This window comes from Pan paniscus, chromosome 9 (genome assembly GCF_029289425.2).
Source record: "Pan paniscus chromosome 9, NHGRI_mPanPan1-v2.0_pri, whole genome shotgun sequence".
NCBI lineage: Eukaryota > Metazoa > Chordata > Mammalia > Primates > Hominidae > Pan > Pan paniscus.
In genome coordinates, this window is record NC_073258.2 from 41,631,918 (window position 1) to 41,649,216 (window position 17,299).

Below are 17,299 nucleotides of genomic sequence, written 5' to 3' on the forward strand. Positions count from 1 at the left end.
TCCTGACCTCGTGATCTGCCCGCCTTGGCCTCCCAAAGTTCTGTGATTACAGGCATGAACCACTGCACCCGGCCTCTTTTTTCTTTCTTTCTTTCTTTCTTTTTTTTTTTTTTTTGAAGCTAGGTACAAGATTTGATATCAATCCCTGGGATTACAGGCATGAGCCACCACGCCCGGCCTAAAATTTTCTTCAGAGTTGCTGTATCATATTATCAATTCAAACCAATCTCTGAAAAATATTGTTTAGTATCATATACATATTCTATGAGCTAATTGCCCTAGCATATAATGAATTTCCTTTCCAGCAATAGTTAGACAAAGATAGGAGACATAATCTCCATCTTTCTCACTTCAGACTCCCATAATAAAATACTATAGACAAAGCAGCCTAAACAGCATTTATTTCTCACAGTTTTAGAGGCTGGGAAATCTGAGATCATGGTGCCAGCATGGCCAGGCTCTAGGGGGGAACTTCTTTCTCACAGGAGGCTACCTTCTTTCTATATCTTCGTACCTGTAGAGAAAGACAGACACAGATGAGAGCTAGAGAAAACTCTCTAGTCTCCTCTTATAAGGACACTAATCTCGTCATGAGAACTGCACCCTCATTTAAACCCAATAACCTCCAAAAGGCTTCATCTCCAAATATCATCATACCGGGGGTTAGGGCTTCAACATATGAACTTTTGGGGGACACAATTCGGTCCATAGTACTACCTTAAATTTGGACACCTTTCTGAGATCTAAAACTAGCACATATAAAATGATAAAAATGCATTAGAAACTGAGCAGCACAAGCTGTAGATGGTAAAACATTTCGAGAGGGAACAATTTACATTATTCCCTCTTACAATATTGCATTTCTTGAACACCTAATGTATAACTATGTGCCAAGCAAGGTTGCAATTACAGGAGGAAATATGGAACAGGTGGGAAATGTTGGGATTTGAAAGACTGTTTGACTATAGATCTCAAAGAATGGAGCAGCAGCATGAATGAATGATTGCTTGGAAGCAAATACACTTCGAAGATCCAGTGTGCCAAAGTCAGCTAAGAGTTAATTCCAGACCCTTAGCCTTCTAACTTGAACCAATGGCTATGTTTTAAAGTTTATATCTTGTTCTGTAGACTCTTCATACTTAATCATGCCTATATCTCTGGCATTATTTTCTTCCAGAACAATCACTCCATGTCCCTCTTTGGTTTCCTGATGGTCTCCAGCACTAAGTATAACTACTAGTCTGGCACCTGACCCACCAAAATTAGAGTCTCAAATATTTTCTACACTGAAGCCATATCTTCTCTTTCTTTTTTTTATTTTTATTTTTATTTATTTATTTATTTTGAGATGGAGTCTCACTCTGTTGCTAGGCTGGAGTGCAGTGGCACGATCTCGGCTCACTGCAGTCTCTGCCTCCCAAGTTCAAGCGATTCTCCTGCCTCAGCCTACCGAGTAACTGGGATCACAGGTGTGCGTCAGCACACCCAGCTAATTTTTGTACTTTTAGTAGAGACGGGGTTTCACCATGTTGGCCAGGGTGGTCTCGATCTCCTGACCTCATGATCCACCCGCCTCGGCCTCCCAAAGTGCTGAGATTACAGGAGTGAGCTACTATGCCCAGTCATCTCTTTCTTTTTTTTTTTTTTTTTTTGAGACGGAGCTCTTTCTTATATCTACAGGTCTGAGTTCTGTTTCAGAGCATTCCAGCCCTCCCTAGCTAGGATCAGGGCTTTGTTTTAACTAATTATCTGCCAACAGTGATCTGTCTCCCAATTTGCTATTGTCAGCACTACCCTTTCTTCAAACCACAGTTTAAATGACACCTATTCTAAGAGGTCTTCTCAAGTAGTCTTATAATGGAGTGAAACCCATTATCCTGATCTTAGTGGTATTTAAACTGAACACATGAAAGCCAAGACTTTCTACTCTTTCATGCCTTCATAAAAATATTTGTTGAATAAATCAAGTCAAGTTGAATAGACTGAACTCATATCAAACAGAATTGAATTGAATTGAAACAAAATGGTTCTTTTAATACTTGAGCGCTAGATAGGCAATAGGGAAAACAGTTTATTTCTTTGTATATTTTTCAGATTACCTCGCAATATGTATCTCTAATAGATGAGCTGCACAGAATATTACACATAATCAGTAGAAAAGTCTGAGACGATTCAGGTTTAGCCACATTCAGGTACAGATAATAACTCTCAAGTGAGTGTCATCTTTGATAAAGAGACAGCAGAATTCTTTAACTCTATACAAAAAATAGAATATATTTAAAGCTAAGCTAAACAGACTGTTTTTAATGGGCCAACTTGTATTTAAAATTAATTGGATATTGAAAATCCCAGCTTAAGTTTAATATGTATCTTTTTGTGGAAATCCCAAAATAAAGCTGCTCACTCTTTTTTAAAAAATGACAAAACTATACATTTCCTGTACCTTGGATTTTTGCAATCCTCATTCTAGCAATAAAGCCTTATTTTGAACGTTTTCTTCCTCTATTTAGCTTATAGACAATGCTGTTCTTTCTTCTGTAATCTACTTAAGCATGCCACCATTTAGTACATTCATCACTACTTAATACCTGGCCATCGTGGGGGCAAGGAATATTTGCAAAGACATTTTAAATAGAAAATAATGAGATAGTTGGATTTAAAAGGTTGTTCAAATGCTTTGAAATTCAAAGATTGTATATCATCTTGGTTTATTTGTAAACCAAAGCAAAACAATAGAATCCTCATGCCACAGACGTCATTAATACATTGTTTATTCTGGTCCAACTTTCATTTATAAATTTTAACTTGCAACAACAGAGTGAAAATAAGCCCTATCACAATTAAAAAGAATAGTGTGTCCGGAATTGGTGGGTTCTTGGTCTCACTGACTTCAAGAATGAAGCCGTGGACCCTTGTGGTGAGTGTTACAGTTCTTAAAGGCGGCGTGTCCGGAGTTTGTTCCCTCTGATGTTTGGATGTGTTCAGAGTTTCTTCCTTCTGGTGGGTTCGTGGTCTCGCTGGCCTCAGGAGTGAAGCTGCAGACCTTCCCGTGAGTGTTACAGCTCATAAAGGCAGTGCAGACCCAAAGAGTGAGCAGCAGCAAGATTTATTGCAAAGAGCAAAAGAACAAAGCTTCCACAGTGTGGAAGGGGACCCCAGCGGGTTGCCACTGCTGGTTCAGGCAGCCTGCTTTTATTCCCTTATCTGGCCCTACCCACATCCTGCTGATCTGTCCATTTTACAGAGAGCTGATTGGTCTGTTTTACAGAAAGCTGATTGGTCTGTTTTGACAGGGTGCTGATTGGTGCGTTTACAATCCCTGAGCTAGACACAAAAGTTCTCCAAGTCCCCACTAGATTAGCTAGACATGGAGCACTGATTGGTGCATTTACAAACCTTGAGCTAGACACAGGGTGCTGATTGGTGCATTTACAAACCTTGGGCTAAACACAGAGTGCTGATTGGTGTATTTACAATCCCTTAGCTAGACACAAAAGTTATCCAAGTCCCCACTAGATTAGCTAGACACAGAGCACTGATTGGTGCATTTACAAACCTTGAGCTAGACACAGAGTGCTGATTGGTGTATTTACAATCCCTTAGCTAGACATAAAGGTTCTCCAAGTCCCCACAAGACTCAGGAGCCCAGCTGGCTTCAGCTAGTGGATCCTGCACTGGGACCACAGGTGGAGCTGCCTGCCAGTCCCACACCGTGTGCCCACACTTCTCAGCCCTTGGGTGGTCGATGGGACCGGGTACCACGGAGCAGGGGGCGGCACTCCTTGGGGAGGCTTGGGCGGCACAGGAGCCCACGGCGTCCAGGGGAGGTTCAGGCACGGCAGGCTGGGGAGGCAGCTGAGGCCTTGCAAGAATTTGAGTGCAGCGCCAGTGGGCCGGCACCGCTGGGGGACCTGGCGCACCCTCCGCAGCTTCTGGCCCGGGTGCTAAGCCCCTCACTGCCCAGGGCCGGTGGTGCCAGCCAGCCGCTCCAAGTGCAGGGCCTGCCAAGGCCACGCCCACCCAGAACTCTCCCTGGCCCGCAAGCACCACGCGCAGTCCCAGTTCCTGCCCACGCCTCTCCCTCCACACCTCCCTGCAAGCAGAGGGAGCTGGCTCCGGCCTCGGCCAGCCCAGAGAGGGACCCCCACAGCTCAGTGGCGGGCTGAAGGGCTCCTCGAGCATGGGCAGAGTGGGCACCAAGGTCAAGGAGGTGCCGAGAGCAAGCAAGGGCTGCGAGGGCTGCCAGCACGCTGTCACCTCTCAGTAGTATGTGTGAATCAATAAAGCAAATAATATTTGCTCAGCATTTTTGTACAGATGTCTTTCCAAAACCCAGGCTCTCTTTCCCACCCCCCTTTGCTCACTTGAAAGACAGACACACAGAGATATATATAGTATCTATCTATATATATATAGTATCTATATATATAGTATCTATATATAGTATCTATATATATAGTATCTATAGTATCTATATATATAGTATCTATATATATGTGTGTATATATGTATATATACATATAGATAGAAGATAGGTAGATAGATACCACAATAGCATGTTGACAAAAATAAAATAAATAGTATTTTAACAGTGAGAAGGAACTTCAGTTAGTATTCTAAGAACCCTAGTTTAATCTCTAAATTTTATAAAATGAAATTTATAGTGAGAAAGGATAAAAGACAGGGTACCTCTAATAACTCCTTGTTTTTGTTTGTTTTATCTGCTACACTTTGTAGAGTGTTTATTATATTCCGTAATGCCTTTGTCTAAGGGTTTTCCTCACATTACCTGAATTGACTGTCACAAAAATCCTGAGATTATTATCCTCATTAATCAGATTAGAAAGTTGAGGTTTAAAAAGTCAGTTAATTTGCCCAAGTTCCTGCAAATACTGATAACATACACAATATGACACCAAAGCTAAGATCCTTTCAATCCCATCATTAGCAGAATTAGATATCCTAAGCCTCCTGACTGTACATCTCTAGCCTTTGTACAAGTGTTAGAAGCTTCTGCATGTAGAAAGATTCATTCCATTGCTACTTGGCTGTTTATCATTTCTAGTATTTCAGATTCGTATGACCTGATCTTAGTGGTATTTAAATTGAACACATGAAAGCCAAGACTTTCTACTCTTTCATGACTTCACAAAAATATTTGTTGAATAAATCATGTCAAGTTGAATAGACTCAACTCATATCAAACAAAATTGAATTGAAATGAAACAAAATGGTTCTTTTAATACTTGAGCACTAGATAGGAAAGCCTTGCCCTCCCCTCCCCTCCCCTTCCCTTCTCTTCCCTTCCTTTTCTTCCCTTCCCTTCCCTTCCCCCTTGCTTCCTTCCTTCTTTCACATGTAAGCACCCACCCACCTATCTACCAATTGATCTATCCAGCTATCTATTTTATTGAGAAATTGCTGTTCTCATCATATTTTAACTGATTGTTAGATATTTTTAAATCATTGAATCAGATAATTCTAGAGGTTCATCTTCATCATATTGAAACTGATTCAATAGTCCCATTGATTGTTTGTGATAAACATATACATTGATCCTTCTGGTCATAAAGGTTGAAGATTGTATTTTTTTTCTGAGTTTCTTCCTCAGGAAGCAACCTTCAGTCTTCTCAAAAAAAAAAAGTATCAAAGAACTGAAACTCACCATATCAGAGCACCTATAAGAGGTCAGAACCCGTCATTCATCATGATTGCTTCCTTGCTCCTCCCTAGTACTTATTTTTTTACACATTGTTACATTTTTGTCCTGCTATATAAACCCCTGGTTTTAGTGGGTCACGAAATGGATTTGAGACTGAGCTCCCATCTTCTCAGCTGCAGCACCTGCTTAAAGCCTTCTTCCTTGACAATACTCATTTTCTGTCATTGGTTTTCTGTGTTGGCAAGCAACAAGACCTAGACCGAATGCCTGGTGTTTCAGTAGCAGTATCATGAATGAGGCACTGAGATTTTCTAGTTTTTAAAATTCAGAAACACAACCTAAACTTGTCTGTGTTATTTGTGTCCCTTGTCTACAATTTGGCTTGTGCAAAAATGCCTTAGGGAAACCTTTATTTATTACATTCAATCTTATTTAAATTGTTTCCTTACTATGAATACTTACTTCCAAATATCATGATAAAAAGAAGAACTTGAGCTTTATAGTAGACCTTAACAGGATATTTTGTTTCATCATTTCTCTTCAATTCTAAATACTGTAAATACTTAGAAATTCTAGCCTCTGTGTGTGCATATGTGTGTATGCAGTTACGTACATGCACCTATGAATACTATTTGGTCAATATCTTAAAAGTAATTTTAAATATTTATATTTGTACAATCCAGAGTTCTTTTCATTAAATATATCCCTCTTGGGTCTTTTGTTGAGAGGGTAGGGCCCCAAGCCAAGGTGCAGAAGTTTCAATCTGCAACCTTCTTTTCTCAGAACACTGAATCCTAGGGAAAATGAGTGTAGCATTCAAGCCACTCAAGAGCATCCATGCAGGTACATCTCTCCCTACTCTCTCAAATATTTTAAGGAGTCAATATTTAAAGGCTCCCTCAGAGTTCGATGAAAACTCATTATTTGGGTTGTTGCCAGTTCTTCCTTATTTTCTCAGGTTACTCATGTTCATGAGTCCTTTATTGCCTGCCAAGGTAATGTAGGATTTAGTTACTACCAGTGTCCAATAAAGGCACTGGCTTCCCCCATGGAACAGTGTCTGAGGTTAAGTGCAGTGACCTCTGCCCTGGAGGCACATGAGGACACTGGGGATGCACTGCCACTGCTGGCATTAGTGCTGACACAGATGCCAGCACTTCCACCCTATTTTTTTCTTGATGTGCTCCCACCACCATTAACAGGAGCATCTCTGATGCCACAGACACTGTTGTGATAAAACAGTGGTGGTCATACATTGAAAACAGGAAAATTCATGAAATGAATTTTTTTTTTAATTCCAGGGTTTTATGTAGGATTTTATTAACCATTTGAGGCAGGGAACCTAAGGACTTCCTAGAACTAAAAGGGAAACACTTCAGCTATGACAGGAAATATCGTCTTTATTTACATAGAGCGTACACCAAGTAAATGGCTTTGTAACTTTACTTTATCTTCTTTATTTACATAGGATGTACACCAAGTAAATCACTTCGTAACTTCATTTTAGCCTCTTCACTTACATAGAGCATATGCCAATTAACCAATGGAACCTTCTAGAAGGTATTTAAATCCCAGAAAATTCTGTAACAAGGTTGTTGAGCCACTTGCTCAGGCCGGCTCCCACCCTGTGCAGTGTGCTTTCATTTTCAATAAGTCTGTTTTTTTCACTTCATTCTTTCCTTGCCTTGTTTGTGTGTTTTGTTCAATTCTTTGTTTAAAGCGCCAAGAACTTGGACAGCCTCCATTGGTAACATTTTTATATGTAAAAGACTTTAGGCCATTAGGGTTGGTGTATAGGGGCAACCTAGAGGCAGATAGTTGAATTGAACTGGTTAAGCTCAATTTCCTTAGAAATTTGTCTCCAAAAGGCCCCCTAGTCTCCATACTGACACCTTCTAGGCATCTTTGCTACATTGGATGTTCATGTCTAACACATTTCCTCAGTTAAATATAATTAGGGATGAGTCTGAAATACAAATAAGTATGTTATAGATGAAAACAGTCAGTGGAAAAGACACAGACTAGTAAGACTCTAGTGAACATGTAAAAACCATTTTTAAAGTCAATATTTAATAAAATATTTTTCTACTCTTGAATTACTTTTGAAAAAATATTAAATATCTAACTTCCTACTCAGGGTCAAAATAAAAATAATCATAAATAGAATAAGTATTAAACACACCCAGATATTGAAACTGAACACAATTAACATTGCTCTAGAAATGCCAGAAAGATTTAATATTAGTGAATTGATGCTTATGCAATGTCTAGCTCATATTAAGCACTCAAAATATACTGAGTTTTCATTCATGTTATTTTTTCTTTTCTTTTTTTTTTTTTGTGACAGAGTCTCACTGTGTTGTCTAGGCTGGAGTGCAGTGGCACAATCTCGGCTCACTGCAACCTCCAACTCCCAGGTTCAAGTGATTCTCCTGCCTCATCCTCCTGAGTAGCTGGGATTATAGGCACATGCCACCACACCCAGCTAATTTGTATTTTTTAGTAGAGACAGGGTTTCGCCATGTTGGCCAGGCTGGTTTTGAACTCCTGACCTGTAATGATCTGCCCGCCTCAGCCTCCCTAAGTGCTGGGATTACAGGCCTGAGCCGCTGCACCTGGACCATGTTATCTTCATTTCTGAATATACTATAACATGTAAATATATCAAAAGAGAAAATTTACAGGATTATCTCAGTAAATACTAAGAATAATCTTCAGAGAACCCCACATTACTTTGTAAAAGCTTTCGGGTAATTTTTAAACACTATGTTACAACTGTTTTAAATCAGTCATAAACATGATAATATCAAAACATGAGGCATTTCTTTTAAAACCAGGATAAGACAAGAATGCCAGTCAACACCACCATTATTTAACCATGGCCTGACAGATGTATCAGTAAAATTTAAATGGGGAAAATAGTTCTGTTTAAAAGAAGGAGATATATTTATCTTAAAGAGTTACAATGTGGAAGTTTAATAAGATATTTCACTAAAATATGCAAAAATTACTTTTTATATTCTGGATATTTTGAAGGAATAGCCACAAAAACAGTTAAAGCATAAATGTGTACACATTAATTTAATTGCAAACATTTAAGACTTCCATGAAGATTTATGCTAAGCATTGAAAATTTTAGGTAAATTTGGGGAAAATTGTGATTTATACTTGTTCTGGTAGAATGTTCAAATAGTATAACCTGTCAATTGCCTCAAAATTCCATTTTTAATAGATATATTTAAGTGTTTTTATTTTATACATATTCATTTATTTATTTATTTGAGATGGAGTCTTGCTCTGTCACCCAGGCTGGAGTGCAGTGGTATAATCTCAGCTAACTGCAACATCTGCTTCCTGGGTTCAAGCAATTCTCCTGTCTCAGCCTCCCAAGTAACTGGGACTACAGGCATGCACTCCCACGCCTGGCTAATTTTTGTATTTTTAGTAGAGATGGGGTTTTGCCACATTGGCCAGGCTGGTCTTGAACTCCTGACCTCAAGAGTTCCACCTGCCTCGGCCTCCCAAAGTGCTGGGATTACAGGCATGATCCACCGCGCCTGGCCTTTTATATCTTTTTTAAATTATTACATATAAATTTGTTAAACTTATCAAGATAAATCCCCATGAATTTGTGAGATATTTTCCAATCAGTATTCATAAGGAGAGTCTTACATTATATACATTTGAAAAATATAAATACAGTTACAATTTATAAAGTAATAAATCACTGACAAAGTATAGAAGCATGTTGGGAGTATTCACCTGAACAGATTTTGAGGGATGCACACATACCTACAGGTATGAGTGTGTATGTAGACAATGCCACTTAACTTTTAAAAAATATGAATAACATAACTGTTACACATAACACACAAAAATTAATTCTTAATTATATGTATTGAATTTAAAAAGAAAGACTGAAATATACAGTTGTTAGGTGTCAGCAGAAAAGAAATGCATCCACAGCTTAGGACAATTTGATGATATTTTAACAGAAGTACATTTTTACAAAGATTTGGGATAAGCATACAGACATTCTAAGGGTTAACAATGTATCATTGGAACTAATAAGTGACAAGAGGATACAGAAATTACAGATACCCTGTGAAGTTCAGAGGGTGAATGGTCCACAATAGTACCATCACTCTTCACTTCTGGTACATACTGCAAGGTTAAAGGGTTCCCAAACCAACCTTAGGTTTGAACATTCGTTCATAAGATTCACAGATTCACTATAAATTGTCATACTCACAGTTGATCATTTATTTACCGCTAAATAATACAATTAAAATTAGCCAATTTATTGCTGAATGAAGCAAAATACGGCAAGAAACAACTCAAAGATTTATCATTCTACCTTTTCCCAAACCACATGTTTCAGTGACTCAGGAATTTTCTATTGAGTCACACTTTGGATGCCAACTGCACAAGTAGCTAACTGAAAATTAGAGAACAGTTCACAAGACCAGCCTCACTTTTAACAGCAATTACAAGTTTAGAGGTTCCCAAAACCCACCCTCAGTTTCAATAACATTCTAGAAGCTGTTATATTAACATTTATGCTTGGAAAAAAATACAATTCAAAAACTGAAAGAATGCAAATTAAAATCAATCATGAGAAAGAAATGTATTGGGCCCAGTATAAGAGAATGCTAAACAGGATCTTTCAGTTGTCCTTTCCCCATGGAGACAAGAGCAGCATTAATTCCTCCTGGAAATGGCATATGATAATATGCAAGGGGTATTGCCAACTATGGAAGCTCATCCAAGTTTTGGTGTCCAGTGACTTCACTGGGGCTCTATTATATATGCGTGACTGACTGCCCACATGGCTGATCTCAATTTCCAGCCCTTGAGGAATTTGATCTGACACTGCATTTGTATTACTCTGTTCTTACACTGCTAATAAAGACATACCCAAGACTGAGTAATTTATGAAGGAAAGAGGTTTAATTGACTCACAGTCCAGCATGGCTGGATAGGCCTCAGGAAACTTACAATCATGATGGAGGGGGAAGAAAACTTGTCCTTTTTCACATGGCAGCAGCAAGGAGAAGTGCTGAGCAAAGGGGGAAAAGCCCCTGATAAAACCAACAAATTGGCCGGGTACAGTGGCTCACGCCTGTAATCCCAGCACTTCGGGAGGCCAAGGCGGGTGGATTGTGAGGTCAAGAGATCAAGATCATCCTGGCCAACATGGTGAAACCCCATCTCTACTAAAAATACAAAAATTAGCTGGGCGTGGTGACGTGCACCTGAAGTCCCAGATACTCACGAGGCTGAGGCAGGAGAATCACTTGCACCCAGGAGGCAGAGGTTGCAGTGAGCTGAGATCACACCTCTGCACTCCAGCTTGGTGACAGAGTGAGACTCCGTCTGAAAACAACAACAACAATAAAAAATCTTATGAAAATGTATTCATTATCATGAGAACAGCATGAAGGTAACCATCCCATGATTGAATTAACTCCCATCAGGTCCCTCCCATGACATGTGGAAATAATGGGAACTACAATTCAAGATGAGATTTGAGTGGGGACACAGCCAAATCATATTATTCTGTCCCTGGCCCCTTCTGAGACTCGTCCTCACATTTCAAAACACAATCGTGCTCTTCCAACACTCTCCCAACATCTTAACTTATTCCAGCATTAATTCAAAAGTCCAAGTCCAAAGTATCATCTGAGACAATGCAAGTCCCTTCCACCTATGAGCCTGTAAAATCCAAAGCAAGTTAGTTACTTCCCAGATATAATGGGGGTACAGGCAGTGGGTAAATACACCCATTCTAAATGGGGAAATTGGTGAAAACAAAGGGGCTACAGGCTCCATGAATGTCCGGAATCCAATAGGGCAGTCACTAAATCTTAAAGTTCCCAAATGATTTCCTTTGACTCTGTCTCACATCCAGGGCATGCTGACACAAGAGTTGGGCTCCAATGGCTGTGGGTAGCTCTGCTCTTGTGGCTTTACAGAGTAGAGTCAACCTCCTGGCTGTTTTCACAAGCTGGCATTGAGTGCCTATGGCTTTTTCAGGCTCATGGTCAAGCTATCAGTGGATCTGCCATTCTCAGGTCTGGAGGTCCATGGCCCTCTTCTCAGAGCTCCACTAGGCAGTGCCCCAGTGGGGAGTCTATGTAGGGGCTCTGACCCCACATTTCCCTTCTGCACTGTCCTAGCAGAGGTTCTCCATGAGGGCTCCGCCCCTGCAGCGACTTGTGCCTGGAGATCCAGGCATTTCCATACAACCTCTGAAATCAAGGTGGAGATTCCCAAACCTCAATTCGTGATTTCTGTGCACCTGCAGGTGCAAAACCACACGGAAGCTGCCAAAGATTGGGGCTTGCACCCTCTGAAGCAAAGGCTTGAGCTGTACATTGGCCCCTTTTAGCCATAGCTAGAGTGGCTAGGACACAGAAGGTCCGAAGCCGCACATAGCAGGGAGGCCCTGGATCTTGCCCAGGCAAACATTTTTTCCTTCAAGGCCTCCTGGCCTGTGATGGAAGGGCCTGCTCTCATGCCCTCTGATATGCCCTAGAGACATCTTCCCCACTGTCTTGGTGATTAACACTTGGCTTCTCACTACTTATGCAAATATCTGCAACTGGCTTTAATTTCTCCCTAGAAATAATGGGGTTTGCTTTTCTATCACATCACCAGGCTGCAAATTTTCCATACTTTTATGCCCTGCTTCCTGTTGAATGCTTTGCCACTTATAAATTTCTTCCACCAGATACCCTAAATCATCTCTCTCAAGTTCAAAGTTCCACAGATCTCTAGGGCAGGGGCAAAATGCTGCCAGCCTCTTTGCATAGCAAGAGTGACCTTTACTCCAGTTCTCAACAAGTTCTTCATCTCCATCTGAGACCACCTCAGCCTGGACTTCATTTTCCATTTCACTATCAACATTTTGGTCAAAGCCATTCAATGAATCTCTAGGAAGTTATAAACATTCCTACATCTTCCTGTCTTCTGAGCCCTCCAAGCCTCTAGGAAGTTCCAAACTTTCCCACATTTTCCTGTCTTCTTCTCAGCCCTCCAAACTGTTCCAACCTCTGCCTCTTACCCAGTTCCAATGTCATGTCCATATTTTTTTATATCCTTATGGCAGCACCCCACTCTACTGGTACCAATTTACTGTATTAGTCCATTGTTACACTGCTAATAAAGACATACCCAAGACTGGGTAATTTATAAAGGAAAGAGGTTTAGTTGACTTGCAGTTCAGCACAGCTGGGGAAAACTCACAGTTCAGCATGGCTGGGGAAAAGCCTCAGGAAACTTACAACCATGGTGAAAGGGGAAGCAAACATGTCCTTCCTCACATGGTGGCAGCAACGAGAAGTGCCAAGCAAAAATGAGAAAGGCCTTTTATAAAACCATCTGAACTTGTGAGAATGTACTTACTATCTCGAGAACAGCATGAGGATAACCATCCCCATAATTAAATTACCTCTCAGCAGGTCTCTCCCACAACACTCGGGGATTATGGGAACTGCAATTTAAGATGAGATTTGGAGCCAGGTGCGGTGGCTCACACCTGTAATCCCAGCACTTTGGGAGGCTGAGGCGAGTGGATCACAAGGTCAGGAGTTCAAGACCAGCCTGACCACTATGGTGAAACCCTGTCTCTACTAAAACTACAAAAATTAGGCGGGTGCGGTGGCAAGTGCCTATAGTCCCAGCTACTCGGGAGGCTGAGAACAATCGCTTGAAGCCAGGAGGCAGAGGATGCAGTGGGCTGAGATCGTGCCATTGCACTCCAGCCTGAGTGACAGAGTGAGACTGTGTCTCAAAATAATAATAAGAATGAGATTTGGGTGGGGACATAGCCAAACCATATCAACATTACCCAAATCTCTCTCCTAAATCACATTTTACTATCTGGCTGGCCTAAGGACTCCAGGCAAACAAAGACATTCCTATCAGGCAGGGCATGCCAAGGGTTTAGGGAAGACCGCCTAGAAATCAAGAGCAAAGGTCAGACTTCTTTAGGGGCAAGGTTGGCTTTCTTTTTTTCTACACAGACCTCCAAGAAAGAAAATCTTTTAGAGACAGCTGCCATCAGAGGAGCAGTTACTTTAAGTTGAGAGAATAATAGATCACCCTGCAAAAAAGGAAACAAGGAAATACTCTAAGCTCCCTTCGCTCTCTCATTTTGTTTGGTTGAACTCACAAGGAATCAGTAAGGGAAGGTATCTGTATAATCTGCATGTGTCAGTTTCCTGGGGAAGACAGCATAGTGGTGCAGATTCAGAGTGGCAAAGCAAGATATCCATCACATGATACTCATCATGATCTTCCCAGGTGACCTCAGGTTCCCTTATGACAGCAAGAAGCAGAGAGGGCCATTAAATCAATACCTTTTACAACTACTGATAACCTTAGAAAATTTATCAAAGCCCTCATTCCACAGCTATAAATTTTATGCTGTCCCATTCTTAGGATCTCCTTCCATGTAATAATGTCATTCCATAGGTCAAGTCATCTATGAAAGACCTTTTCCTTTTCTGTATTACCTAATATCCCATCAGGTTGAAAGAAAAATATATTCAGGACTCAAGAATTTCCAAATCACACAGTCTCAGTGCAATATCTTTTATGTCACTATAAAATTCAAATCTTTATTTTCTCACTCTTTTATCTACTGCACAAATACTTTCCAATTTCCACTATCGATCTTTCTCCCAGGTGGAACTAGTAAGACATGTATCTCTCCTCATCTAATTAAATTTAAAAGGGTATCATTTGTGATAAAATGCATTAATGGCCCCAGTTATTTTTATATCCCCCATCCATTCATTTTGTGATTTGCAGTAAGACAAGTAAAATATATTTCCTTATCCATCATTTGCATTGACCAGTGGAATGTTAGAATGATATGACCAAGTAGTTTAAAAATACATGCATAACTGAACTTTTTCTCTGTGTCTTCTGGCATTAGCATGAGAAAACATGCCCTGGCTAGCATACCATTCCCAGGAGGAGGAAAAGAGATATACATAGCAGATCCAAGCTAAGACCAGTCTATATCATCGACCCCAATATGTCCCTTAGAAGCATGAGTGGCTTCAGGTTCAATTGGCAGAGCCTCCCAGATGAGCCCAGAGTCAATTTGCCCCAAATTGACCCACAAACGAGAGCTGCAAGAGTAGCTACTATGTAGTCAGTGTCTTAAGAATGGCATTAGAAGAATGAAAAGTAATCTATCGTCTTGGCTCATCTTACTATTATGATCAAAAGAAGGTAAACAGTAACTTTTGTCTAATTATTTTCTGTATTTCTTCCAATGTCTCCCTCAATTCAGTGAACAAATATATTGTGTTTCCATTGAGTAAACTGAATGCAGGTCTCCCTCAAATACATTTTAGATTTCTCAGCTGATCTGTTATGCTCCATGGGAGGGAAACATAAATTTAAAAAAGTAACTATAAGAAAATATATGTTCATATTTAACAATTATAGTAAGGAAGAATGTTTCTAAGTATTATATTGAAAGCATAAATCATTTGAAAAGATTTGGTAAAGTAAGTACTTTAAATATTAGTATATAAAAGATACAAAATGTGAATGTAAAAGAAATGCAAAAGGGTTATAAACTATAGTAGATAAAAGTCTGTATTCTTAATATAGAGAGAGAACTTTAAAAAATCATATAGATCAGCCGGGCACGGTGGTTCACACCTGTAATCCCAGCACTTTGGGAGGCTGAGGCGGGTGGATCACAAGGTCAGGAGATCAAGACCATCCTGGCTAACATGGTGAAACCCCGTCTCTACTAAAAATACAAAAAAATTAGCTGGGCGTGGTAGTACGTGCTTGTAGTCCCAGCTACTCGGGAAGCTGAGGCAGGAGAATCACTTGAATCTGGGAGGCTGAGGTTGCAGGTTGCAGTGAGCCGAGATCACACAGCTGTACTCTAGCCTAGCGACAAAGTGATACTGTGTCTCAAAAAAAATAAAAAATAAAAAAATTCATATAGATCACAATAACCAATAAGACATCCTTGGAGACATTTTTGATTCAAGAAGTGAGGTAAGGAAATGTACAAAATGAATCTGGATATTTTGTTTTTCTTAATTTAAAGCAAAGAAGCTATCAAAGACTTCTGAGGTCATAAGAAAACGACAAGAAGCCAAACCACTGGTCAAAACAGTCTAAGTTTGGTATCAAAAAGAATAATGAATTGAAAAGCATCAAATATACAAAAATTTGTGTGTTCATTCTGATACTACAAAAGTAAAACAAATCCCCGGAACCCCTTTGGAGATTTCTAGGGAACATCAATACAAATTGATCATGGGCTAGATATCAGATGATATTAGAATACTATTAATATATTGAGTTTGATCAATGAATAAGAGTGATATTTTAATATTATCTCAACTAATACACATGGAAGTATTAATCAAATCTCATGTCTGGTTTGCTTTACTGTATTTCACATACATCCATATATTGTTTTGCAAATAAAAATAATTTGGGTAAGACTAATCAACGTAATGGAAAAAACAGATACAAATATATAGACATAAATGTCCTATATAAATAAGAGAAACTGTCAACCTCACGAAGGATGAAATAATCTTTTTTAAAATTATTTTTTGTTCAGACTATATTTAGAAAATTGAGATAAAATAATATACAATATGATGAGTATCAAAGAAATTAGTATCCTGTATTTTGCTAGTCTGGGTAAAAATCTTCCTAGAAAGCAAATGTTCAATATAAATAAAAAATATATAAATATGCATATGCTTTGATTTAGCAGTTTCACTTCAAGTTATTTATCTTAAAGAATTCATGAGATAAAAATTAATTTATTCTTTCATTCATCCATTTATTCTGTTAAAAATAATTATTGGGCATTATGTGTTAGGTACCAGACACTGAGTTACAGCAATGAATAAGAGAATAAAGTCCCCACCCTCAAGGAGTTTATATTCTAATTATTTTTTCCATGGGAACAATTATACTAATTTTATGTAAAATTGCAAACATCTATTTACATTATTATCTATCCACAAGCTGGAGTTAAATATTTTAGAACAAAACTTAAATATGTATTGCTAATTTTTAAAAAATGTAGTGTATATGTTATGGCTTTTTTGTTGATTAAACCGAGAAAAATACTGAAATTACATATATTAAGGGCTTTATGGTAATTATTGGTAAGTGTTAGAATTAGTGGAAAATATATTTTTCTTCTCATGATTTTCAATTTTCCTCCAATGAGCAAACAATAATTTTTATAATTAGAAATAAAATAACATTTATATTTTAAAAATCTTTTCCTAAATGAAGGTACTTCATTTAATATTTCTTTAATAACACAATATAAAACTGCGATATTAACACAGTCCTTCCTCATAAATAAAACTTGAATTGTGAGAATTGCCAAGCTCTTTGAGAAAGTCAAATAGCTCACATTTACAAAGTTTACATTTATCAACAGAGTGTCTTTTGGGACAGAACAAATTTTGCTATGTAATTGTACTCATTTCTGTATAACCTTTGGTGTGTTAATTCACCTACCTTTGCTTAATTTCTGAATCCACAAAACAGGGCTAATTATACTCCTTAAAAGCTTTGTTCTGAAGTCTAATGGAATGGGAACGCCTGGCACAAATGCCTTTA